The sequence below is a fragment of the Manacus candei genome, unplaced genomic scaffold (genome assembly GCF_025592945.1).
Source record: "Manacus candei isolate 608988 ecotype Guabito, Panama unplaced genomic scaffold, ASM2559294v1 h1tg000046l, whole genome shotgun sequence".
Taxonomy (NCBI): Eukaryota; Metazoa; Chordata; class Aves; order Passeriformes; family Pipridae; genus Manacus; species Manacus candei.
The window spans coordinates 15,892,304-15,918,316 of record NW_026138094.1 but is presented as its reverse complement, the minus strand read 5'-3'; the positions used below and the strand labels follow the sequence as shown (position 1 = coordinate 15,918,316).

Here is a 26,013-nt window from a genome sequence, read left to right as displayed (position 1 = left end):
AAACATTTAGAAAATCTGTAGCAAATGTGGCCTGGAGGGGCCCTGCCAAGGTGCCCTGGCCAGGGTGCCGCAGGCTCCGCAGGGAATGCGACAGGCCCGGAGGGCTCTGGCCGGGACATCAGGACACACCGAGCAGGAATCTTGTCCCCTGAGGGCTCTGCCACCAGAAATCGCCCTGTCCCTGTGAGCAATCCTGTCCCTGCAGCCCAGAGTCCAAAGGGAAGGGACGGGGATGGCAGGTGCCACCCACGATGTGTCACCTCCGTGGCTCCATTGTCACCCTGGAATATGTTTCTCTCCAAAATCCCTTCATCCAGCCCCAGGCAGATTTTGTCCAAACCCCCAGCAGGCACCGGGCATGGAGGGCACAGCTCCTGGGCAGCACAAAGGTGAGAAAGTATCCCATTTTTCAATGGGATGGGATCTCAGAGGCTCACAGGATGGTTTGGGTGGGAAGGGACCTTAAAGATGATCCCATCCCACCCCCTGCCATGGGCAGGGACACCTTCCACTAGCCCAGGTTGCTCCAAGCCCCATCCAAGCTGGCCTTGGACACTTCCAGGGATCCAGGGGCATCAAAACTGCTGCACTGCCACATTTCCAGCAGCTCTGAGATGCTCCCAGCCAGGGCTGGGGCTTTGCTGCACAAAAAGACCATTCACATCCCCGCTTTTCCTTTTTTTATTGGCCCTCCAGTATTTTCTGGTTCCTCATTGGTTTCCTCATCTTCCCATAATTCACCCAAACGGCCGAGGCTGTGCTTGGCTTCACCTCAAGGTCAGTAAATCAAGGTCATTAATTAAAGGCAGCAATTTACCAGCTCGCAGCCCAATTCCTGAGGAACTCACGCATCATTTGAGCGGGATTTTCATATCCTTCACTTGGAAGAAGAACAGACACGACTTTAGCAGAACAAAATGCACTTTTTTGGCAGCTCACAAAACCACTTCTGCTCTGTGGCAGGCACGTTCCTGCCTCTCATCTCCTGCCTGGGGGTATCCAATACATCCTGGGGAAAGATGTGGAAATGCTTCCCTGAGGGCGTGGGCAGGCCCTGGCACAGGTTGCCCAGAGAAGCTGTGGCTGCCCCTGGATCCCTGGAAGTGTCCAAGGCCGGGTTGGACGGGGCTTGGAGCAACCTGGGCTGGTGGAAGGTGTCCCTGCCCATGGCAGGGGGTGGCACCGGATGATTTGAAGGTCCTTCCAACCCAAACCATCCTGGAATTCTATGAACCCGCCCAGCACCTCACCTTCCAGCAGGAAGCTCCTGGATTTGCAGATGGCAAATCTTGGTCGGCTTCACCGGCCACGACCACAAAACGTCCTAAAAAATTAAAAAAGTTCCAAATAAAATTTACAACTCGCTTAAAAAACCCGACTCGGATACTTAGGAAAAAAACCAAACAAACTTTTTTTCTTTAAAAAGGTGGTTTTAATATATATTATTATTATCATTATCATCATTATTATTTTCCTGAGGGAGCTGTGGCAGCGTGTCCTGCGCTCGCGTCCCAACCCCCGGAGCTGGATCGGCCCCCCCTTCAACCAGCCCCCAAATTTCCCTCTCCAGCAGCATTTCAAAGCAGAGATCTGAGCAGCAACCCAAACACAACACATGCAACCACTTAGAGGGCAATTAATAGCGGCGGAAGGGCCCTTGTTGGAGGCAGCAGAAGGAACGAGGTTACATTTCCGGAATAATGGCTGAAATTTGCCATTGTGTGTCATCGGGAATCACTTAGAGCAGTTTTGATCTCGGTTCTTGCTGTCAGGGCTCTAATGAATTAACAGATGACAGGCTGGCGTAACGAGGCTCTGCTTTAAAGACGAGGCGACGTTGTTTTCTTGCTGTACTACTCGGATAATTTGGGATGTTTAAAAATAATTATGGCAGATGATTAATACCTTACACGTTCTCAGACGTCTCTCACGCGCAGCACAGGGCCCAGCCTGCCTTTGGAGGCGGTTTAGGGACCTGTAGAGCCCCAAATCCATCATTATACACCCCCAAAAAAACTTCATTGCGTGCAGAACCGCCTTCATTGCACCCCAAAATGACACCATTAAACACACAAGGAATCATTACACCCCTAAAAGGTCATTGTACCCCCAAAAAATCATTACAGCCCCAAAAAAATCATTATAGTCTAAAAAACCAACATTACACCCTAAAACACATCGATACACTCAAAAAAATCATTAGACTCCAAAAAAATCAGCATTACACCCCAAAACATCATTATTACACCCTAAAAAGCATCATTACATGCAAACCCCATAATTACAACCCAAAATAACATCATTACACCCTAAACCCCCTCATTATACCCTAAACCTCATCCTTACACCCTCAGAAACATCATTACACCCTAAAAATCATCGTTATACCCTAAAACCCCAACATTACACCCCAGAAAACAGTCTTATACCTCGAAAACATCATTGCACTCAAAAATCCACATTAGATCCAAAAAAATCATCAATACACTCCCAAAAAATCATCAATGCACTCCCAAAAGTCATCATTACAGTCAAAACAACACCATTAGACCCCCCAAAAAATCATCATTAAAGGCCCCGAAAAAAATCATCATTGTGCCCCAGAAAAACATCATTCCACCCCAAAAGACATCATTCCATCCCAAAAAACATCATTCCACCCCAAAAAACATCATTCCACCCCAAAAGACATCATTCCACCCCAAAAGACATCATTCCACCCCAAAAGACATCATTGCACCCCAAAAACATCATTCCACCCTGAACACTGCAATCCGGGCTTGTGAAGAGATAAAACCCCACAATCTCTGTCCAGCGCTCCCAGGGGGGAATGTTTTCACCCCAAACCTCTCAGGGCCTTTGGGATGAGCTCCGTGGGCCTGGTGTGGGGCCGTGGGGTTCAGGGCACTCAATCCAGGGGGCTGGCCAGGGCAAAATCCAAGGAAAAAGGCCCTTCGTGGCCGGGCAGGTTCCCCGCCCTCGTTAAGGGGGCTGCGGGATCCCGTTCCTCTGCCGTGCAGAGGGACCACAAAGGCATATTCTCCCCAATGTTAAGTAAACAAACTTTTGCAAACTGCCTTTTATTGATTCCATACGGCCATCTGGTTCGAGGGAAAACGGCTCCCCTCCCCTCTCCCCCCCCCCTTCCCTGTGAAAATATCCCAAGGTTAGGGGCTGGCAGAGGCTCAGCGTGGCTGAAAACCACCTCGTTTCCTCTGCGGTTCCCAACACAGGAAAGCGTTGAACTCGCCGAGAAATGTTGGAGGCTTAGTTGGTTTCCCCATCTGGTAGCCAGGCTGTGCCGCGAAAATTAAAGATATACATATGCAAATATCCCCCAGCCCGCTTCCAAGATCTAAAGAATTTTTATGATGTAACCACAAAAAGAGGTTATTTAATGTTGACAATATGTAGCGGAGCAAAAGCGCTCTCATGCTGCATATGGTAATGGAACTTATGGAAATGAAGCCGCGCTGCCCTGGCGGAGTAATGAAAAGCAGATTTCACCTTGAAGATTGTTTGAGCTGTTTAGCTTGTAATGACTTGGGGGGGGGGAAAAAAACCACCAAAGAAACCCGAAAAACATCGGTGTGAAAGTACAACCGGCGGCACCGTCCAAGGGCCTCGGCCCCAAGCCAGGGGTGTGGCACCGACCCACCAGGGCCGTGCCCCTGTCCCACTGGGAATGTCACAGTGCAGGCAGGGCATGGAGAAACCCCCCCAGGGGTGCTGGTGCAGCTTCCAGCATCTCCAGCAGCCACAGGGACAATGTGTCCCTCTGCCACGGGGGCACAAGAGCAGCTGAGGGATTCTGGATCAAGGGCACCCCACAGACCCTGGGGTGGGCAGGGCACCCACAGCAGTCCCCTTCCATCCACGTGCATCCATCCTGCTGGTGGCTGCCCACAGGATGGTGCCAGGCTTTCCAGTGGTGCCCAGTGCCAGGATGAGGAGAGATGGCCATAAAGCAAACACAAGTTCCACCTCAACACGAGGGAGAGCTTTCCATGGAGGTGGCAGAGCCCTGGAACGGCTGCCCAGGGAGGGTGTGGAGTCTCCCCCTCTGGAGACATCCCAAACCCACCTGTTCCTGTGTCACCTGCTCCAGGTGACCCTGCCTGGGCAGGGGGTTGGCCTGGGTGATCTCCAGAGGGCCCTCCCAATCCCAGCTATTCCGGGATTCTGGGACTCCTCGTGTCTCTGTGCCCTCCCCAGAACCAGGTACCACTCAGCTGAGAGGCTCCAACCCGGGGGACACTCCATGACCCCAAAGCCTCTGCATGGTGGGCACACAGCAGTCAGACACTGGTGCCCCCTGAACTGGGAGGGATGGCAGTGCCACATCCCCAGAGCACTGTCCCACCTTCATCCAGGGACGTGGTGGGGGTGTGTGGAGCGACCTCCACCACCCCAACACCCCGATCCCACAGCATCAGCTGCACCCAACCCATGAGCTCCCCAAAACCCATGAGCTCCCCAGTCAGTCAGAAACAGCACCCAAGCCACAGAGACGACTCCAAGCCCTGCATTCCCAAAGCCACGTTTCACGGAGCGGTGACTTATTGCTGCTGCTCAAATTAATGATGTTCTGCCCCTGTAACGAGCACCTTTGTATATTATGTGAGTGCTTTGCCTGTCATCGACAGCCTCAGAGAAGGATGTTTGAATTAACAAAATATTACTGTGATCTTCTCCCTGACAGGATGGAAGCAATAATATTTAGTGAGTAACTGAGCTCCCATCAATAATTCAGGAGACTGCAAAAATCTTGATCATCCAGCTGACTCTGAGAACAAAATAGTCGAGCTTTGTGCATCCTGAGCTGAGATAACCACCAGCAGAAGGAAGAAGGTTAAAATTACATGGAAAAAAAGCTAATTAAAAAGGCAGCCCGCATGTAAGAAGGAGGGCAGGGAAAATGCTCTTTAAAGCAAGAGAAGCCACAGGTTCCCCAGTCTCCCTGTTCCTTCTGTGGGATCAGAGCCGAGGGGTGTCAGGGAGCTGCTCCCCCCCTCCCAGTTCTCCGTGGTACAATGGAAGGAGAAGGTGGAGGCACCTTGATGCAGGACCCCAGACTGTCTGTGCCCAGGAGATGTGTCTGAGGCAGCACCCTGGGGCATTTGGTGGCATCTGAGGGGACACCAGAGCTGCACTGAGCTCGGTCCTGCTCCTCTGTCCCTGCCTGGCTTCCTGAAGGCCCCTGAGGGGCCTCCAACAGCACTGACCCCAAAGTGTTTCCTGGGCTGATCCCAGAGTGTGGGTAGAGTGAGGGGGAGTTGTCCCCTTGTGCCCCCTCAGGTGAGACCCCCCTGCAGAGCTGCCTCCAGCCCTGGGGAACTGCAGCACAAGGATGTGGAGCTGCTGGAGAGAGTCCAGAGGAGGCCACGGAGATGCTCCAGGGCTGGAGCCCCTCTGCTCTGGAGCCAGGCTGGGAGAGCTGGGGGGTTCAAATGGAGAAGAGAAGGCTCCAGGGAGACCTGAGAGCCCCTTGCAGGGCCTAAAGGGGCTCCAGGAGAGCTGGAGAGGGACTGGGGACAAGGGATGGAGGGACAGGACACAGGGAATGGCTTCCCACTGCCAGAGGGCAGGGATAGATGGGATAGTGGGAAGGAATTCCTGGCTGGGAGGGTGGGGAGGCCTTGGCACAGGTTTCCCAGAGAAGCTGTGGCTGCCCCTGGATCCCTGGAAGTGTCCAAGGCCAGGTTGGATGGGGCTTGGAGCAGCCTGAGCTAGTGGAAGGTGTCCCTGCCCATGGCAGGGGGTGGGATGGGATGGGATGAGCTGTAAGGCCCCTTCCAAGGCAAACCATTCCAGGATTCTGTGACTCCACAAGCACCACCAGACAGGTTCATTTTTGTTGTTGCTGTTGTCATTAACAGCCTGGGCTTCTCCTGGGAGCCTCCACTCATTGAGGCAAATAATTTGACAGGATGCCTTTTTGAGCATCACTGTTGGAAGCTACAGATATTCCCAGCTCAGGGCTGGGGATGTGCAGGGGCTCCTGATCTCCACCACGGAGAAGGAACTGTCAGGAAGCCTGGTGGAGGGAAGTTGGGAAGAAACAGGAAAACAAAGAAACCTCAGCTTCCCTGACAGGGCCAGAACTATTAAAGGAGCGTTTTAGGCCTCTGTAACACAGAAATGCATCAAAGGGGGAAAGCAGATGAGAACAGATTCATCTGCCTTGGAGAAATCCCGGCTCTGATCCGCAGGAAAGTTTCCATGAGGATTGAGATGCCCTCGGGCAGCAGAGCTGTTTTGTCTAAGACTTGTGTTTGCAGAGGGTGTTTTAGGGAGCAGCTTTTCCAGAGGAGATCCACCTCCCCCTGCTCCCTCCCCGCTCACTGGAATGCAGAGACAACCCCCCCGAATCCACGGTGATGGAAATGTGAGTCCTTTTTAGATTAAACCGTTGTATCCACGACAAAAAGATGAACCAAGGCTGCATCAATGAGAGCATCAAAGGCCTCAGGATCAGGCTTTAAACCTGCTGATGGTCCCTGACGGGCTGGGCAACTGCTGGGCACCTTCCAGGGCCTGAAGGGGCTCCAGGAGAGCTGGAGAGGGACTTGGGACAAGGCATGGAGGGACAGGACACAGGGAATGGCTTCCCAGTGCCAGAGGGCAGGGTTAGATGGGATATTGGGAAGGAATTCCTGGCTGGGAGGGTGGTAAGACCCTGGCACAGGTTTCCCAGAGAAGCTGTGGCTGCCCCTGGATCCCTGGAAGTGTCCAAGGCCAGGCTGGACGGGGCTTGGAGCCGCCTGGGCTGGTGGAAGGTGTCCCTGCCCAAACCATTCCAGGATTTTCTGATTCCACGAGTCTGGGCTCGTACCGGGATGCGCCGGCAGGGGGCGCCCGAGAGCGCCGAGCCGAACCCGGCCGAGCGGAGCCGAACTGAGCCGAGCCCAGCAGAGCCCGGCCTAGCCCTAACCCTAACCCTAACCCTAACCCGGCCTAGCCCGGCCTAGCCCCAACCCTAACCCTAACCCTAACCCGGCCTAGCCCGGCCTAGCCCCAACCCTAACCCGGCCTAGCCCGGCCTAGCCCCAACCCTAACCCGGCCTAACCCGGCCTAGCCCGGCCTAACCCAGCCTAACTCAGCCTGACATACCTCACAAAGCCGAACTCAGCTGAGCAGGGCTGGACATCCCCGCTCCATCCCTCATCCCCCTGCAGTCCGTGACCCCCTGCAGAGGAGATGCTGCATCATTCCAGCACCTCATTCCCACTGGGATGGCTTTGTTTTTCCGTGGCCAGTCCCCCGTTGGGGCCCAAAATGCCCAATAAGCCCATGTGATGGGGTGCAGGGATGAGACGTGTGAGAGGAGGTGGGAATGTGGGATGCAGCATCATGTGGGGCTCATGTGTGTGTCCTGGTGTGCAGGCAGGAGACACATGGAGGGATAGAGGGATGGAGGGATAGAGGGATGGAGGGATGAGGGATGGAGAGATAGAGAGTTGGAGGGTTGGGGGGATGTAAGGCTGGAGGTTTGGAGGACCAGAGGGATGGAAGGGTGGAGGCATGGAGGGATGAAGGGATGGAGGACTGGAGGGATGAAAGGTTGGAGGGATGAAGGGTTGGAAGGATGGAAGGTTGGGGGGATGGAGGAATGGAGTGGTGCCAGGGGAAATCTGGCTGCACTTCCCACCCCTGGCATTTATTCCCACACTGTGTGACCTTGGTGGGTGTGGTTGGTGCCAGACCTCAGGGCTGCCCATTCCGGACCATGGCAATGCCAAAATCCCATGGAGAGCACGGAGCAACGCCAGTGTGCCCCACAACATCCCCACGGACCAAATCAGGGTGAGCAGAGGGTTCCTGGGGCGCCCACAGCCCATCCCTGTGCCGGGAGCTCCCGCGGCCCCGGAGCCGCCGCGGCAGCTTCATTTTTAATATTTAATGAGATAAAAGGTTGGAATTGCTTTTAAGCCTTAAATTGCCTTCGCCCTTTTCATCTTTAAAGAAACACAATGAGTAGTTTTTGGAGGCTGGGTGGGTTTCTTTAAGGGTTGTTCTAACGATCCCTGGTTGCCATTACGGTGCAAATCAGGCGCTTTCAAAGGCGGTGGGGACACATTAAATGTTTCATTCCTCACTCCCCGTTCCTTTGTTTTTGATCTCCATTCCTATTGATTAAAGACACTGACTGCTCAATTTTGATTAAATCCTAAATCATAACTGGCTCACAAAACAACTGTGAGAGCTGACGTTTATGGAGTTCAGTAAACTAGTTGTAGGAACAGGAGTGCGAGATGGAAAAAAATAATAAAATCCCTCTCCAAACAAACATCAGTTGACAGCAAACAGATGGTTTAGAGGCTCTTACTTGCAAACTGGAAAAATTAAGATTTGGCAGGTTCTGTGAAAGAAAAAAAAATAGTTACAAAACATCTTAAAGTTTTCCCCTTCATATCCTGGTGTTGCTCTGGGCATCGGTTCAATATTTTCATAGGCTACTGCACGGAAAAGGCTCTGGATACATGAAAGCAGCTGGCATAAAAGGGCTTAGAAATACTGGTTAAGATTTATGGGAAGCAAGGCTGCCAGCATCCCAAAGATGCCGGATTTAAACCCGGCTCCTCAGCCCACCAATAAATCACCGCGACTTAGCGGCACAGCTGGAGCTTCGTCTCCAAAGGTGCAAGAAAAGTGGGGAAAATGGGCAGATTTTTGCAGATTTGTTGACTTACCCTGTGATAATGTTCAGGCAATGTTTTTGGGCAAAGTGCAGCAGAGTAAAACTAAACCTCTCGCTCACACAGGTGCCCCCGGGGGGGAACACAGCCCAGGCCAGCTCTGTGCAGACAGAACCCCTCCTGCTCGGGGCTGCGGGGGAAAGGGTGAGGAAAACAGGGGGGGAATGTCCTGAATCCCACAGGGATGCAGCGTGGGGAGTGGTCGTGCCAAGACTGTTCAGCAGCATGGCCCAAGCCTGCTTGGGACTTTGGCCATCACCATGTCCTGTGGCAGTGTGTGACCCTTGGAATGTCCTGTGGCAGTGTGTGGCCATCACATATCCCATGGCAGTGTGTGGCCACTGGAATGTCCTGTGGCAGTGTGTGGCCACTGTGATGTCACATGGCACCACATGGCCATCCCCATGTTCCATGGAAGTGTGTGGCCCTCACAGTGCCCCAGGACAGTGTGTGGCCCTTGCAGTGTCCTGTGGCAGAGCGTGGTCCTGGTGATGTCCCATGGCAGCGCTGTTGGTGATGGCCCTGGGCACAAACCTGGGGCTTTGCTGGGGGCCAGACCCCCCCTTAGACCAGCCCCCACGGCCACGCTCAGCCCACACCCAGGGAAATGTACTCAGGGGCTGGGAGCAATTGGAATTCTGAGATCAAAGGGAGTCGCAGGAAGGAGGGAGAGACACATCCAGGAGAGAGCCTGGAATGTCCCGGAATGTCCAACCTTGTCCAGCAGCTGCAGCCCCGCAGCAGCTGAGCAGCCCTTGGAGTGCTGGCAATGCCATCCAGGGAATCACAGAGTCATGGGATCCTCTAGGCTGGAAAAGTCCTCTAAGACCACCAAGTCCAACCATTCCCCAGCACTGCCAAGGCCACCCATGTCCCCAAGTGCCACATCCACATGGCTTTTAAATCCCTCCAGGGGTGGGGACTCCACCACCTCCCTGGACAGCCTGTTCCATGCCTGACCACCCTTCCCATGAAGACACTTTCCCTCATAAACAACCTAAACGTCCCCTGGCACAGCTCGAGGCTGATTCCTCTTGTCACAGGATCACAGGAGCTGCAGGTGATGCTGGACCCTCCAGACCCTGCTGAGGAGGCTGAGGCTGTTAATCCAGGATGTCTTTGAAATATCCTGTGGGTGTGAGAGCCCAGAGCTGCCCTGGACCTGGGGCAGCAGCTTGGCAGCTCTGGGGCTGGTTCTCCAGGCTGCCTGCAGAGCACAGGGAGCACAGTCACCCCAAATCCATGCCAGAAATCACCCTCTGGCACAACTTACCTCTGCTTGCTGAGCCTGGGGACAGGTGCCAGTCATCCAAGGGTGTATGACATCTCCTGGGAAGTGGGATGCCCGTGTGAAGCTTCTTCCAGAGCAATTGTCACATTTCTTCTTCTCTGTAAGAACAAAGATCCCTGGAGAGCTGAGGCTCCGTTGCCTCCTTCCTTCCCAGGCAGGGCTCGCTGTGGAGAGACACAGAAACGTGTTAGAGAGAGAGAAAAACACACCAGCAAACATTTCTGAACTGACAGCACCGCTCTGATCCTCGTTTCATCTCTGGGTCAAGCCTTCTTTCTGCAGAACCTGATTTATCATTCCTGCCTCTAAATCCCTGGAAAAGAAACCTCCATGTCATGAGACGCTGAAAACTCTGCTCGACAGAGTGCTAAAAATAACCCCCTCAGGGAGAAGCCCTGCTCTGCCCTGGAGGGAACAGACAGATGAGTTAATGGGTCTCTTCCATCTCTGGTTCCTGCAGTTCTGCAAACAAACCCCCAAGGATGAGTCTGCTGTTTGTTTTTTGGAATGTGCAGAACTCCTCAGGTCTCCAGCCCACCCTTCCCCACAGAAGCCCCGAATCCTTGTTGTCGTCCAGCCCTGGAAGTGCCTCTGATTGCTCGGATTTTTCAAGCTCTCCCTGCTGTATTTTTTTCCCTTTCTCCCTCTGCTCTGAGGAATGAAAGCACAGACAAACACTTGGCTGTTTCCAAGGGACTGTCTCCAGCTTTTCTTCCCGGGAAGAACGCTGGTCTGTGTGTGGGAGCAGGGATAATAAATCAGGTGAGCGGGAACACGCCGTCCCCGGGGCCAGCCCCGCCACCAGCCCTGATGGCTCCGAGGGGAAGGAGTCTGGGAGGTTTTTTAGGGTTTTTTGCAGCTGTCTGGCTGTGCTGGAGATGCATCTCCAGTGGGAGATGGGAGGGACATGAGTTACTATTCCTTAAAAAAACCCCAACAGCAAACTCAACAAGCCTCCAGGGTGTTTATAGGAGTGTTTCTGTCACCGCTGGCTCAGGGAGATGAAGGGTTTTCCTTGGAGCCAAGGCCACCAGCTTGGCCAGGGCTGCCCTGCTGGGAGTTTTGGGGTGTCCTGTGCAGGGCCTGGAGTTGGACTTGATGATCCTTGTGGGTCCCTTCCAATCAGGAAATTCTGTGGTTCTGTGATGTGGTTCTGGCATCAGATCCATCCAACTTGGCTTTGGACACTTCCAGGGATGCAGGGGCAGCCACAGCTTCTCTGAGCAACCTGTGCCAGGGCCTGCCCACCCTCACAGCCAAGAATTCCTTCCCCATATCCCATCTAACCCTGCCCTCTGGCACTGGGAAGCCATTCCCTGTGTCCCATCCCTCCATCCCTTGTCCCCAGTCCCTCTCCAGCTCTCCTGGAGCCCCTTTAGGCCCTGGAAGGGGCTCTCAGGTCTCCCTGGAGCCTTCTCTTCTCCAGGCTGAACAATCCCCTGGTTTTCCCCTGCTGCAGGTAATCCAAAATGCCACCATTATCCAATGTTTACTCAATCATTGGGAAAGCAAAGCAAACTGAGTTGCCCTGAGGGATCAAATCATGGATATTAAAAGGGCACCAAAGAAGCCCTACATCTCTTTAAGGGATGCTTTAAATATGGGATCAAGTCCAGAGTAGGAAAAATGAGGTTCCTGCCTGGTGAGTGACACCACAAGAGTGTCTGTGAGATTCTGGTGGGGCAGCTGGGGGGTAACTGGGGCTGCTGGTGGCAGAGTGCTCACTTCCCATCAGGAATGGGCACGGGGGGGCTCTGCTCCTGCCTGAGAGCCTTTGGAGCCCGGCTGTGAGCACCTCTGAGTTCTCAGGCAGGGAACCAAAGCCAAGCCCTGAACCCACCCTGCAGAGAATCCCGTGATCCATCCGGGAGCAGCCAACGCCGGCTGGTTTCGCAGGGATTTCCTGCAGGAGCACCACTCCAAACGCCCTTATCTGGGGAGCCGTAACCCAACACCGGCCCCCGGAGCTGCAGCAGCTGGAAGGGAGGGATAAAAACCTCCTCGTGTGCGAGGGCTCAACAGCCGGGAGCTGAGTGCTCCTGCAATCCATCCTGGAGAGGGAAGGGAGGGAAGGGAGGCAGCTCCGGCCGAGCCCGGGAGCCGCTGGGAGTCAGCCTTATCCACCACATCCCGCCGCTGCCGAGCGCCCGGGCAAAAATCCCTCCGGCTCTGCGCGAATTGCAGCTCCGTGCGCGTCCCTGGCGCTGGAATGATTTGCAGCTCCGCGACTGGGATGCTGGAGGGGAGACTGGGAACAGCTGTAGAGCAGCGGAGAGGATGTAATGACAGAGGATGCTGCGGGGAGGAGGGAGGCAGAAAGGAAGCGAGGCACGGGGAGGGAGCTTTGTACTCTGGATTCCTCTGATGGAACAGGGACCGGGCTGAAGGGAAGCAGAACAAAGGAGCCGAGCCGTGTAAGGGCTGAGCAGGAAGGAGGGACTCCAGTATTGAAGGGGTTCTAAAGGAGGCGGTTGAGAAGGGAGCTGCCTGTCCTTCAGATCCCCACATCACACGGGGAGGATCGGCACAGGCAGAGGGAACAAAGGGAATTTTGAATAAGGAAGCAGGAGCGTGGTGTGAGGGAGAGGCACGGGACTGGTGTGATGGCTCTGCCACAGCCCCTGTGTCACACCCCGGAGTCACAACTCCCTGCACAGCTTCCAGGGGATAAACAGGCAGGCTGTGCCAGGACCCAGGGAATGGCTTCCCACTGCCAGAGGGCAGGGACAGGTGGGACAGTGGGAAGGAATTCCTGGCTGGGAGGGTGGGCAGGCCCTGGCACAGGTTGCCCAGAGAAGCTGTGGCTGCCCCATCCCTGGAACATTCCAGGCCAGGTTGGATGAACTCGGAGCAACCTGGGCTGGTGGAAGGTGTCCCTGCAGGGTGTGGAACAGGACGGTCCCTTCCAATCCAAACCAAACCATCCCAGGATTCTGGGATTCTATGAAAACTGCAGCAGTGTGCTGGGAAAAAATTCCCACGGAACAGCCCTGGCTGAGAGCTGAGGAGAACATCCTGTGCCTCGTTACCTGCCGACAGACAGCTGAGGGGTGCTGGGGAATATTTACAAAGCCAAACTATTTAGAGCTCTCTGCCTTTTCCTTGCCAGCGGGAAGCCAGGGAGGCCTTTAGAAAGCAGCCTGGATGATGTGAATGATTTATGGAGCAGCAATTCTGTGAATAGGGTTCAAACTCTTCATGATTTATTTGTTTTCCAGCGCTGAGTTGTCCTGGTGGGACACAATGTATAGACTGTGTAGGTTAACGATGCCAGTTATAGCTGAGATAAATTGGGCAGTGGGCACTGCCCCAGCTTAGTGTGATACCAATGTTCTCTAGGAGATTTTTATAGAATCCTAAAATGGTTTGGGTTGGAAGGGACTATAAAGACCTCACCATGCTCTCAGGGAGGAATTCCTTCCCAATATCCCATCTATCCCTGCCCTCTGGCAGTGGGAGGCCATTCCCTGTGTCCTGTCCCTCCATCCCTTGTCCCCAGTCCCTCTCCAGCTCTCCTGGAACCCCTTTAGGCCCTGGAAGGGGCTTTCAGGTCTCCCTGGAGCCTTCTCTTCTCCAGGTGAACCCCCCCAGCTCTCCCAGCCTGGCTCCAGAGCAGAGGGGCTCCAGCCCTGGGGCATCTCTGTGGCCTCCTCTGGACTCGCTCCAGCAGCTCCACATCCTTGTGCTGTTGTTCCCAGGGCTGGAGCTCTGCAGGGGGGGTCTCATTTGAGGGGGCAGAGGGGCAGAATCCCCCCCTCACTCTGCCCACGCTGGGGGATGAGCCCAGAGGTGCCACCCATCACCTCTGGAGGGCTCGGGAAGGCTTCCCATCATCTGGGATGGGAGCCCTCCCCCTGGCAGGGCAGGAGGGACCTGGAGCATCCAGCAGGATGCTCTGGAGCTGCCCCTGATGTGCCTCTCTCTGCTCAGGCAGCACCGAGCTCCTTGCTGGCCCCTCTCCCCCAGCACAGGGTTATTTGTCAGGTTTTAGTTTCTCTCAGCTTTCCTTTTAAAATAATGGAAGTGTCAACTCCGGTTCACGGGCTGGTCAACGATTTAATTCCACCCCGACTTTCTAAGGCAATTTCATGAATTATACAGTGTGGAAACAGAAGGAGCTAAATAAAGATGCAGCCCTGGCTGTGTTTGATAAATACACCCTCGCTCTCCCTGCGAGTTATTTGCAAGTCAGAAATGTGGCACACGACCACGGCGCTGGCCATGGCGGAGCCCTGAGATTCCTGCCGGGTCAGCACTATTGGAGGTTAAATCCCAGCCACTAAAAATAAAAGGAGGAGGAGTGGAAGGCAGGGGCAGCCTCACCGTGCTGAGGACCTCCCGAGGTGACACCACCGTGAGCAGAGGAACTCCTGCTCCTTCCCTGACAGGCACCGAGTCATCCCCGGGGGATTCGACCAGCCTGGAGGTGACAGCAGCAGGAATTAATAATACAGGTGACCCTCAGCTAGGGGCTGCTCCTGGGAGGAGCTGAGCAGCTGCTGGAGCAGGAGCAGGAGGAGCAGGAGCAGGAGCAGGAGCAGGAGCAGGAGAAGGAGAAGGAGAAGGAGAAGGAGAAGGAGAAGGAGAAGGAGAAGGAGAAGGAGAAGGAGAAGGAGAAGGAGAAGGAGAAGGAGAAGGAGAAGGAGAAGGAGAAGGAGAAGGAGAAGGAGAAGGAGGAGGAGGAGGAGGAAGAGGAGGAAAAGGAAAAGGAGGAGGAGAAGGAAAAGGAGGAGAAGGAGAAGGAGAAAGAAGGAGAAGATGGTCTGGGATCTGCTGCTGACACCCCAGCAGGGGGAACACCCTGGCAGAGGTGGGGGCTGCTCTCCCCACTTCCAGCTGCTCTTGATGGAGCAGGAGAGGTTTTGGAGGAGCAGATCCAGTGGCGTGGGAGAGCAGGGAGCTGAGTGCCAGTGGCTGCATCGCTGAGCCTCTGCAGGATAAGGAGCAGCTGCTGCTTTGCCCTGCCTGCCCTGCACACCTCTGATGGACTGGGAAGGGGAAGGCACAGGTGAGGATTGCCCCCTGGATGTTTGCAAGTAGCTTGGAAAACAGGGAATTGTGCACTAGGAGCAACCTGGTCTGGTGGAAGGTGTCCCTGCCCGTGGCAGGGGTTGGAACAAAGTGAACTTTAAGGTCCCTTCCAACCCAAACCATTCCAAGGCTCTGTGGTCCCTCCCAAGCCCAGGGGATCCTGAGGGTGAGGAAACCTCAGCAGGGAGGATATTTTGGAGAGCAAATGCTGTTCACCTCCATCAGCTGCGTTTCAGAGCACACTCCCATCCTTAGGAGGCACCATCCCATGGCAGCAGCATCCAGCTGGGATGGAAACACTCGGCTTTCCCACTGGGAAAGGAAACACTCGGCTTTCCCGCTTTGCTCCTCGGGAGGGAATCCCAGTGTCCTCCTGGGAATGCCATGTTTGACAGCACTGTGCCCTCTGAGCCAGTGTTCCCCTCCAGCTCCTGCTCAGGATAAAACCAGTTTCCTCCCTCACACCAGAGGCTGTGTCTGCCTTGGCTCATGAATATTTCATGGGCACCTGGAGAGCTCCCCGCAGGAAATGATGGGATCTGGGGCTGTGTTTTCCTGGGACATGGGCTGGGAACAGCCTGGAAGCTCCCTGTCAGGGCTTGGGGTGCATGGCTTGTAGTGGGATGCCCATCCCAGCCATCCTTGTCACACAGGATCCCTAAAACCTGGAGCAAGCCCCTCCATCTCCCCCCTTGCCTCACCCTGTCCTGGAAGAGAAGGAAAAATCCCTGTCAGAAAGCAGAGGCTTGTGTCCATGAATAACCTCAGCATGAGGAGAGGGTTTCCTACCCAAAAAAATAAGGGAAGAAAGACAAAATTCTGATCTTTTTATGAAAAAAAAATCAATTTTTTTTCTCTCATTGGTGTCCAGAAGAGAAAAGCCTTGACCTCAACACCAGCTCCATGGGGCAGCCTGGAGCATCCAGATCCAGCTCTCAGATCCAGGCTTTTGGAGTGAACCTGCCTCTCCTCCAACCCCAAAGCCTTTCCCTGTGGAAATGTCATCCCAGAAGAGGCATTTCCCTGCTCAGACCCTCCACATGCAGACAAAAACCAGATTTCCCTGGCAGTGCGTGCTCTGCGGCTTCAAAAATTAAATAAATAAACATCAAACCCAAATTAAATCCTCGCACTGGCACACAACTCGACACGAAAGCCTAAATTCAAAACATGCCCATCTCTGGAAAAAATTTGGGAGACCTCAGGCAATGGGTCCTCCAGGGCCTGTCCCGGGGTCTGCCCGTGGGTCCTTTCCCTGCTGAGACCTGGCAGAGAGCAAAGGGCTCCCCACTTCAAAGGGGTTCTTTTCAAGATGGAAAATAGCAGGAATTAGGCAGGGAATGGTAAATCCTGGGTTTAGGAGTGGCAGGGTGCTGGGCAGAAGTGCTCAGCCCCAGCTTAAAATTTATAATTATTTCCCGAGCCGGTTTGCCAGCAGCAAAATCATGGAATCACAGAACCCTTTAGGCTGGAAAAGCCCTGTGAGGTCATCCAGTCCAGCCATCCCCCAGCTCTGCCAAGGCCACCACTGACCCACGTCCCCAAGTGCCACATCCCCAGGGCTTTTAAATCCCTGCAGGGATGGGGACTCCACCCCTGCCCCGGGCAGCTGTGCCAGGGCTGGACAACCCTTTCCATGAAGAAATTTTCCCCATGTCCAATGTAAACTTCCCCTGGCATGACCTGAGGATTCAAGGTGCAGGAGGACTCTGGGTGTGGCCTCAGCACAGGGAGACAGTCCCTGCCCTGCTCCTGCTCCAAGCCAGGATGCCCACGGCTCTCCTTCCCCCCTGGACACCCCTCTAGCTCACGTTTCACCCTTCTCAGGAGTCAGTGCTGCAGGCAAAGCAGCGAGTCCTGCATTGATTTCCACTCGGCCTCCTAGAATCAGAGAATCACAGAATCAACTGGGTTGGAAGGGACCTTTGAGATCATCAAGTCCAACCCTTGATCCAACCCCGCCGTGGTTCCCAGCCCATGGCACTGATGCCACATCCAGTCTCATCTTAAAAACCTCCAGGGACGGAGAATCCACCCCTTCCCTGGGCAGCCCATTCCAATGGCTGAGCACCCTCTCTGCAAAGAAGTTCTTTTTGATGTCCAATCTAAACCTCCCCTGGCACAGCTTAAGACCCAGCCCTCTTGTCTCACTGATCGTCGCCTCCAGGTCTTTCCTGAGGGAATGTGCGTCCACAGCTTCTCAGAGAGGGCTCACCTGGAAACCCGGCGTTACAAACTCATTTCTGTGTTAACGCCTCTGTCTGGGGAGAGGGCAGAGCTCTGCCACTCACTCACAGCCCGTCCAGGAGCCGCTCCAGCCCTGGCTGTAAATCCCGGCTGCCGGGCTGCCCTGGCCAAGGCAGGGTGTTAACATCCCGTCCCCGCTGCCCTCCGCTCCTCTCCGCCCCGCCGCTCCTGGCACTCCCGGCCCGCGGTAAGTGGTGTTTTGGCAGCTGACGCCGCGTAACCGAAGCGGGGCTGTCAGGGAAATTTGTAGCTCTTTGCTTGCCGGGGTGTCTCGGCTCACTCAGCAGCTGTCAGCCCGCGCTGCCGTTATTGATGAGAGGCGCTAATCATGCACCAGATTCCCCACATAAATCAAGAGGCAGGAGAAAATAAAGTTTCTTCACACTGAGGTCATTTGCCCCCCTCCCAAGTGCCACGGAGAAGAAAAATACAAACTCTGCCTCGTGCTATTAATAACCTGCCTCCCGCCGGCCCCGGCCGAGGGGGTCGGTGTCAGATGGGAAATTACAGCTTTTCTTACATCCACCGAGCTGGGTGTTTATAAAGCTAATTACTGGCTTAGTTCTGCGTGTTCTGGGCTTGATTTGTGGACTGTCACGTGTTCCCATCCCTAGAAAGTGCCTTTTGCTTCCCTTTCCATCCCCCCTCCCTGGGCACCCGGCGGAGGTCGAGCGGTGGATGTGGCACGTTGTCAGTGACAGCTCCAAGTGCCTCAAGGGTGCTAATCCAACGGGAAACTTTTTTTCCATCGTATCTTTATTGCGCCGGGAATGGAAGGCACTTCTCTCTCCTCGTGGCTGTCACTGAGCCCGGGTGTAAACGGGACAAATTTAGCCCTGGTTCAATGTCAGATGGAACGAACCCAACCTCGGCTCCGGGCCAGCGTCACCCCCGGGACTGATGTGGTGACAAGGGGCGGCTCCTGGTCCTCCAGCAAGGAGGGATTGGGATCCATGTGGGGCTGGGCTCATTTTGGGTCTGAAGGTTTAGACTTTACGTCCCTCCTCCCACAGCAGGGAGGAAGATTTTTACAAAGAGGGTGGGCAGGCCCTGGCACAGGTTGCCCAGAGAAGCTGTGGCTGCCCCTGGAAGTGTCCAAGGCCAGGTTGGACGGGGCTTGGAGCAACCTGGGCTGGTGGGAGGTGTCCCTGCCCATGGTGGGGGTGGGAATGGGTGATCTTCAAGGTCTCTTCCATCCCAAACCATTGCAGGATTCTGGGATATCTTCAAGGTCCCTTGCATCCCAAACCATTCCAGGATTCTGGGATTCTGGGATATCTTCAAGGTCCCTTCCATCCCAAGTCATTCCAGGATTCTGGGATTCTGTGACCTCTTCCCACTCATTATCTCTGCTGGCCTGGAGCAAATGAAGGCAGGATGGTGTTACTGGATGTCAAGGAGACAGCCAACCCCGTTATTGATGTCAAGAAAACACCTACTCCTATTATTATTGTTATCACCACCATCATCATCATCATTATTACAACTCAATCCCTCGTACCCCAGCCCCAGCCTCCACAGATCCCAGTGAGCCCCCAGAACGAGCCTTTGTTACCAAAAGGGTTCATTCTCCTCGGGTGTCTGGTACAAAAGAGGAGCCAGGCTTTGAAGGGGAAGCTTTTATCCTTTTCAAACACGTCCTCAAGTTATCAACTTCAACACAACATCAAGGCCTGCTTTTGTTGGAATAATTTAACACTAATAGTTCTCGAGTGCTGCCACCGCTCCGTCGTGGAGCTGTCACCAGACAGTTGGTTCAGAGGCAGTGCCAGCACCCGGCTCACTGGGGCTGAGCTTTGGAAAAAAAACCATTTTCCCACTTTTTTGAAAGGCAGTTTGGAGCTCTGGCTGCCTGGTTTGGGGGTGAGGCCATGGCCGGTGGGAGACGCTGGAGCTGAGGGACGGTCACTGCTTTGGGTGGAAAAGTGGCAATTCCGTGGATGTGGTTAATGCAGTGCTGGACATTCCATCCCTGGAAGTGTCCAAGGCCGGGTTGGACGGGGCTTGGAGCAACCTGGAACAGTGGAAGGTGTCCCTGCCCATGGCAGGGGGTGGCACTGGATCGTCTTGAACATCCCTTCCAACCCCAACCAGTGCAGGATTCCAGAATTCTATGATCCACCTGCCAAAAATCCCAGCACTTCCCTGGGTTCCCCTCCCCATCTCTCTAACCTTGTGGGTCCCCAAGGCTGCCCCACACCAGCCACTCCCAGCTGGCCCAGTTCCAGGAAGGGAGCTGGACTGACGGGCTCCCCCCAGGCACAGGGATATTCAAGGAGGAAGGTCAGTGTTGGTGCCCTGAGCCTGCCTGGATTCCCTGCATATTCTGCATTTTACCATGTCCCCAAGAGCAGCAGCTCCCTGACCTCCTGGGAACTCTCCAGCTTGGCAGGACCCCCTAATCCAGCTCCCAGACTCAGTTTCCCTGAGGTGGGACACAGCCCGGATTTCCCAACCCCGAGGGACTGTTCCCCCCATCTCACCCCCCCCCCACGTGGCTGTTGGGTTTGGCACTCGCCTGGCTGAGCCCCAGCTATTCCCTGGTGAGCACTTCAATAATTCACAGACGTTCGATTTCAGAATTTAATTATTTTATCATTTATTTATTGGACTGAAGGAGCTCTCGGGCACTCAGGTTATAAATCCCTGTTTCCTCCGGCCTCCCCTGCCTTTCCTCACTTGGCTCTCCCGTTTCCTGCTCCTGTGCATTATCAAGGGTGACATAAAGCCATGTGATTTTTTCCCCTTTGTTTCCTCCTTTCCTTTTCCCTCAGGGATTGGGGAATAAAAAGGCAGGAAAGACCCAGCACCCCAAAGCCTAGAGATGCTGACACCAAGGGCACCGTTGGCAACGCTGAGCATCCTTGTTGTGCAGTTTTGCCCCTGTGTGTGTGTGTGTGTGTCAGCAGGAGCAAAGTTGCACAGATAAATTCCTTTGCTTTGTGTCTCCTCAAAAAAAAAAAAAAAAAAAAGAGAAACTAATAATAAAAAAAAGAGCAAAACTTTAATTAAAAAAAAAAGAGCAAAACTTTAATTAAAAAAAAAAAGAGCAAAACTTTAATTAAAAAAAAAAAAAAAGAGCAAAACTTCAATGCTCCTCATCCAGCCCTCAACGATGTCACCCGGTTATGGCCTCAGGGTGTCACCACGTTGTCCTCAGAGAAGAAATGGTCACACCCACACCATCCCTTTCAGGTCAAACCAGTGATTTAGCTTTTGGAAAGGAAAAAACAAAACAAAACAAAACAAAACAAAAAAAACCAACGCACCACACCACCAAATGTGGAGAGAGGGAAGAATCACGTCGAGCAAGAAACCGCCGAAAAAATGTGCAACCCCGAACGAAAACGACACTTGAGCTCGAACATCACATCATTAGCGAGCCGTTTTATCATGCAACTCATCTGCCTCCCTACCTGCCTCCCGAACCGCCGCGCTCCCCTCCGCGCTCCGCTCCTCTCTCTCTCTCTCCCTCTCTCTCTCTCTCGCCCGAACCATAAATTACACGCTGACAGCTCTAATTTGTGCAAAGTATGCCTGGTTGCTTCTGGCACGAGCAGCCGGCTGCTATAATAAGGTCAATATATATTCATTGTCGCAGCGCTTGATGTGCCAGGGAACACAGGGCGGGGGCGGCCGGGGGGGCGGCGGGAGGAGGGGATGGGGAGAGGGGCCGCGGCGGCTCGGGGAGGGGAGGGGGGGACAGCGCGGGCGGGGTTGGCTCATCACTTATGCATGGCATGAGCAATGTTATGATTTAACTAATCATCATCAGTTATTCATCCCATTGCTGTCAGGGGACCGCGCAACACTTTCGTTCCTTGCCAGTTGTGGGTAATTTATGTTCCCCCGCTCGCCCCGTTGGTTGGTTGGTTGGTTTTTTGCTTCCTTGGGGTTTGTGTGGTTTGTTGGTTTTTGGTTTTTTTTTTTTTTTTATTGATTGTTTTTGGGGCTTGTGGTCGACTGTTAGCAGGTGAATTGCTGCTCAGAGGAGGCTCTGGGGAGGTCTTGGGGCACCTTCCAGAGCTCAGAGGGGTTCCAGGAAAGATGGAGAGGGACTGGGGACAAGGGATGGAGGGACAGCACACAGGGAATGGCTTCCCACTGCCAGAGGGCGGGGACAAATGGGGTATTGGGAAGGAATTCCTGGCTGTGAGGATGGGGAGGCCCTGGCACAGGTTGCCCAGAGAAGCTGTGGCTGCCCCTGGAAGTGTCCAAGGCCAGGTTGGACAGGGCTTGGAGCAACCTGGGCTGGTGGAAGGTGTCCCTGGGAGTGGAACTGGATGGGCTTTGAGGTCCCTTCCCACCCAAACCATTCCATGATCCTGCAATCTCTGCCACGAATATTTACAGAGCTCAGTAACCCCCAACACCCCCAACCCATGGGAAGCATGAGGGAAACCAGTGCCAGGGCAGGGAATGAGCAGCAGTGCCAGGGCAGGGAATGAGCACCAGTGCCAGGGCAGGGAATGAGCACCACTGCCCCTGGACCTCGAGAGCAGGGAGGAAAACCCCAGGATGCACATGGGGAGAAACCCAAGGGTTGCTCCTGTGGCAACACAAGCAAGTTCCAGGTTCCCAATACAGGGAATGGAGCTGGAGCAGCACCTCCTGTGGGGAGGGAAGAGAGGCAGGGATTGGGTGGAATTCTCAGGAATTTCCCAGCCTTTAAATCAGGAAACAATTACTGGATGACCTGCTCCAGCAGCAGCAACACCTTCCCCTTGGTCTGAGGGCACATCTTGCTTTTCTGGGCTCGGAAGAGCTGGAGTTTAGAAATTCAGTTCCCAGCCCAGGAGGGAGTGGATTTGAACCCTCCTCCCTGGTGGGACAGCAAAAGGCACCGGGGAGGTTTGGCCTCAGAGGTGGCACCAGCCCAGCAGTGCTGGGGGTGAGGAGGGGCCACCACGGGGCCCCGGGGTGGGGTTGGGCACCCCAGAACCTCCTCAACACCCTGGGGCTCCACACCTGTAACTCCACACACAAACACAGGGGCTGCTTCACGTCCCCAGACATTTCCCTGGAATATGTGTTGAAGGAGGCCCATCAGTCGGCTTTACCCCAAAATCACAAGTGTTTAAGAAGCAATAAGACTTTAATGCCTGTTTTTCTTACTCCGGAAGGTGCTTGGGGATGATAAACGATAGGCAATTTCATGGCTGGAATTTCAATTTCCCAAAATATTAGTGCTGTTCTCCACTTCCAAGGGCTCCCTCTTGGCAGTCTCCTGCACTGCTTCCTTCTTCTCTGTTTCTGACATTATTTTTGGGTCAGATATCCATTTTTTTGGGGTCTGGCAAGGTCTGGGGGAGCTGGTCAGCGACGCTCAGCCCCATCCACATCCCGTCAGCAGAGAGTTTGGAAGGCTGGAAGTTTTTATTTTGGCATTTTTTTAACTGGAACAACTCTTCTCTTGGTTTGAAATACGTTTTGATGCAGCCAAAGTAATTTGAAAAGGAAAAAGAAATAAAAAAGCTCCAATATTGTGAAATGTTGCTGTTTCAGAGAGATTAAATGTGCCCTTTGCAGCAAAGGAGTTTCAGCCGAGATTTGTTTTTTATGAGCATTTTCACAGGAAAAAAAAATCACATTTTGTTGAAGTGAAGAGGAGGAAAAAATGAGGCATGATTTTAGGTTGGGACAAATGATTCCTTGAGCCCTAAATCAAGAAAAATCAATGACTAATAAGCCTAAAATGAGAAAATATTGAAAATATTTAGTGTGATCAGGTGTCCCACTGACGAGCAGTTCTGTGACACCTCGGCTGAAATTTCCAGAATTCCTTGTTATTTTTCCTACTCACCTGTGCTGCCTCATTTCCTCCTTCCACCCAGGGAGCTGCAGAGGGGTTACAGGATGTTCCAGCCACAGAGAGACACAAATTAAGCGATTTTTTATCTGCCAGCAGACTCGCTGCCAACACCCTCTGCCAGCTCCAGCGTGTCCTCGAGAGGCCCCTTTGGAAACACCCCCTGTTTCCTGGAGCAGAGGATGAATCCTGAAGTTCAGTGCTGTGCTGGGAAGGTGGGGTCAGGGCCACTGGGCCACCACATGGCCTGGCCCAAAGCCACTGCTGGGGAGCCCCCGAGTGCTGGATGCTCCAAAAGCAAAGGAAAGAGAATTTTGGCACCTGGAAAAGCTGGTCCCTGGAAATCTGGCAGCCAGGAAACCCAGTATCCTGGAAATCTGGCATGCAGGGAAAAAAAAATCCTGAAACCTTGAAAATCTGGGACCCTGAAAAATCTGGCACCCAAGAGAATCAGGTGCCTTGAAAACCTGGCACCCTGGAAATCTGGCACCGAGAAAATTCGACACCAAGGAAATCTTGTGTGCGGGGAAATTTGGCACTTAGAAAACCTGGTGCCCTGAAAATCAGGTGCCCTGAAAGCTTAGCAGCCAGAAAGGCTGATATCCTGAAAACCTGGCGCCCAGGAAATCCGGTACCTTGAAAAATCTGGCACCCAAAAAAAAAAAATCTGGCGTCCAGAAAATGTGGTACCCAGGAGATCTGGAAGATCTGGTGCCCAAAAAAATCTGGAACCCAAGAAATACGTTGCCCTGAAAATTTGGTGCCCAGAAAATTTGGTGCCCTGAGAATCCGGTATCCAGAAAACCTGGCACCCCAAAAAATCTGGCATCTTGAAAATCTGCTACCCTGACAACCTGGCATGCAGAAAAATTGGTTTCTTCTCATTACCTTTTTCCTGAACCTTTAGGCTCCTGTATTTGGGGGCTCAGGTGAAGTTTTCCCCCTTCTCCAGGTTATGGGCTCTTCCTGCACCCCCCAGAATCACAGTGATTTTTTTCCTCCCCTATCCCTCACCCCCTGCACATCCCTGCCATTCCAGCTTGCCCAGTCTGACCAGTCCCCTGTGCCCACACTGGGGCTGCTCTGACCCCACAGAGAAGCTCCAGCCCTCCCCAATCCCCTCCACAGGCACCAAACACCCACCAGAGCTCAGGGAGGTGACAAACCCAGCCAGGAGAGATCCTGACCCCCCATCCCAGCAGGTCATGCCAGGATTTATTTTTCCTGGGATTCTGCAGCTGAGAAAATGGCATTAAAAGGGAAAAGCAGCATTTCCCCCTCCTCAAACATGGGGATGCTGAGCCCCAGGACTGAGGACTCAGCCCGAGGACCCTTGTTGTGGGTGCAGAGCTGCCCTGGGAATGGTCCAGCCCAGTGTGGAGAAACTGGTGGAAGTGACACCAAGGGAGGTGTGACCCCCCTGCACCTCCAGCAGCCCTGGGGAGGGGCTGAAATGGGGAAAGAGCATCTCTTATCCCTAAAATTTCTTAGGTCAGGAGCTGGTGAGGGAAAAGGCAGAGGAAGCCTTTCCTTTTCCACCTGAGAAGTGGAGTGCCCTCAGCTGCAAGGTAGGTGGGGTGGAGAGAAGAGGGGGGAGCCACCCACGGTGCCTGTGGGAACCAGGAGCTTTTCCAATCTGCCCAAACCTGCAGTGAGGAGCCCACAGGAATGCTGGACACCTGCCATCCCACTTCACACCTCTGGAAACCACAGCAGGCAGCAGCTGGCACCGAGGGGGGACTTCTGGGAGCCTGAGCCTTCAACTGAGCCACATGGACCTGCAGGGACATCCCACTCAGCTTGTCCAGCATCCCTGCTCCCTTCCCAGGGGGGAGCCTCTGCCTTTGGTCTTCCAGCAGCCATGGAAAGCCTGTGCCTTGCTGAGGGCCTTTCCTCAAGAGCAGCAGGTCCCTGGTGGTGCTGGGACAGAAAATAACAAATAAATCAGGATAAACTGCACAGGTTTTAACCTGCCCGTGGCAGCAGAGTTCAAGTGATGTGATAGCCCAGAGTTACTCAAGAGTGAGTTCAAAGGTTGGTGGTGAATGAAAAGGAAAGCCTTTGGTGCTGGTGCCTCACTCGCAGGAGGTCCCTGTGCCCGCTGGGGGGGTGGTGCCCATCCCTGTGCCTGTGCCAGGGAAAGCAGCAGGATCCCACCTGTGCCATCACACCAAGGGCTCCTCATCTGGATCAGCTGCACCCAGACGGGTCACCCCAGGGCTGGGAGCTGCTGGAATGCCTGTGGGATGTGCTGTGCTGCTCCAAGAGGGAGTGAGTTCCCCTAAGGGATGAGGCCTTTCCCAGAGGACACCTGTGACACATCCCAGGTGCTCTCAGGGCTCCTGGTGTCCATGAAATGCTGCTCCAGCCCTGGTGCTGCCAGTGCCAGGGGTGTTTGTCCTTCCAGGGGCTCAGGGGACAGATGGACTTGTCTCCTCTGGCTCTGTGGCATCACTCCATCCCTGCCTGTGTCCATCCTGGGCAGGGAGAGGGACAAGCCAAGCCCTTGGGATCCACCAGGAGCATCCCCACAGTGCCAGCTCCGTGTCCCCTCCATGGTAACCCCCCACCACCCCCGAGCAGAGGCAACACCTCCAGCCTGGTTCCTTGGCTCAGGATAATGCTGATTGTGAACCCAGCTCTTTGTGCTCTGCGTGGGCAGAGCAGCCCCAGCTCCCTCCCCCAGCCCCTGGCTGTTTATTTTAGTGTATCTTTGGGAAAAGGGCCATCGGTGGCAGGCGGGGATGTTTAATCAGGCCCGTGTTTACTTTCGGAGCCACTGTACAAACAACGCAGTGTGGGGAAATTAAACAAACACCGGCTCTGAAGTCGACATAATCAGCTTAAACTCCAAGGATAATTACACGAGTCCAAATCTCCAGTATCCCAAAGCCAGGCAGCCGAGGGCTGGCTCCAGCACCTGACAGAAATATGA

The 26,013-nt window shown here is 54.0% G+C and overlaps 1 long non-coding RNA gene across 1 annotated transcript in view; it reads right to left on the bottom strand.

Annotated features, from left to right (window-relative positions):
• The window catches only part of LOC127475287 (uncharacterized), a 94,807-nt gene that overhangs the window by 5,554 nt on the left and 63,240 nt on the right, over positions 1-26,013 (bottom strand). The window contains exon 2 of the long non-coding RNA XR_007906162.1: positions 5,478-5,638. This is a non-coding gene — a long non-coding RNA (uncharacterized LOC127475287). The remainder of the gene's footprint in view (positions 1-5,477; positions 5,639-26,013) is intronic.